Raw genomic sequence first — 1086 nt, 5'->3', positions numbered from 1 at the left:
GTGTAGTTGAACGACCCACAAACCCAATTTCATTGTAATTTTGACATGACCTTACGCGTGGTACTGAAAGATTTCTAGATTAGTTTGGTATGTCTGAAAACTAAAACTGCTGATACAGGACAGATGATCTGTTTTGAAAACGAATTTTGTTTTTACTTCTTGATATTGGAAAGAAGGAAAACTTGTTACCCAGTTGTCTGGGAAACTAGACTACAACGTGGATACACCCGGGAGGTCACTCCCCGGGCTCTGTCCAGGTGGCATAGGGGAGCATAGGGTTTTGCCCCATGATGTAAAGTCCCTTTCCACGACGTTGGAGATGAAGCTGGGCCTTGAGTCTGCACCTGCATATTCCTACGACTTCCCAGAGTCCTGTGGACAATGACTGGGGAGACAAACCATGCAGGAAACAGTCTTTTAGAGCACCTAAGCTTAATCTTAACTCAGCTTCAGTTTATTAATTGATTAATACCTTATTTTGCAGAATAAGCAGTAACTCCAGTAACTCCTGAGGTAAGTAGCTGTGGTCTGAATTTTTGGTTTATTGATTAGTAAGTAAATCTACCCTGGATTGGTTTTAGGTTGTTGATGTGTTACATTTTTGCAATGGAACTAGGAGGGAGGTGACCCCTGTTATAGGCAGTCAAGAGCCACCTCTAAGACGTTTAATCTTCCTGTGCTCAAAACTTCTGTTTGATAATATGCAAACATAGATATTGCAAATATTTTAAGGGGTGATGTTTAGAAAAACTGCATTTATGACTGAGTGATGTTTGTACTAATCAAAAGGTTCCAACGTGGATACCCTGGGAGGTCACTCTACCCAGGCTCTGTCCAAGTGGCGTAGGGGAGCATAGGGCTCTGCCTCCTGATGTATAGTCCCTTTCCACACCGTTGGAGATGAAGCTGGGCCTTGAGTCTGCACCTGCATATTCCTACGACTTCCCAGAGTCCTACGGACAATGACTGGAAAGACAAACCATGCAGGAAACAGCCTTTTATAGGCCACTCAGTATTGATCTTAATTTATCTCCAGTTTACTTATTGACAGATTGATATCTTGTTTTGCAGAATTTGCTAATGATT

At 42.2% G+C, this 1086-nt stretch overlaps 1 long non-coding RNA gene and 2 other non-coding genes across 3 annotated transcripts in view; all 3 read left to right on the top strand.

The window, feature by feature from the left end:
• The first annotated feature begins 212 nt into the window (after positions 1–212).
• On the top strand, positions 213–415 carry LOC111721802. The gene has a single exon (XR_002770818.1). It is a non-coding gene; the product is annotated as a small nucleolar RNA SNORA73 family (small nucleolar RNA).
• Positions 416–497: 82 nt separating this feature from the next.
• The window catches only part of LOC111721787, a 3318-nt gene continuing 2729 nt past the window's right edge, over positions 498–1086 (top strand). Inside the window, exon 1 of the long non-coding RNA XR_002770804.1 lies at positions 498–513. This is a non-coding gene — a long non-coding RNA (uncharacterized LOC111721787). The remainder of the gene's footprint in view (positions 514–1086) is intronic.
• On the top strand, positions 793–996 carry LOC111721801. The gene has a single exon (XR_002770817.1). It is a non-coding gene; the product is annotated as a small nucleolar RNA SNORA73 family (small nucleolar RNA).

This window comes from Otolemur garnettii, unplaced genomic scaffold (genome assembly GCF_000181295.1).
Source record: "Otolemur garnettii isolate 467f Iridium unplaced genomic scaffold, OtoGar3 scaffold00184, whole genome shotgun sequence".
Classification (NCBI taxonomy): Eukaryota; Metazoa; Chordata; class Mammalia; order Primates; family Galagidae; genus Otolemur; species Otolemur garnettii.
The sequence above is the reverse complement of the archived record's forward strand: the minus strand, read 5'-3'. Positions and strand labels throughout refer to the sequence as shown.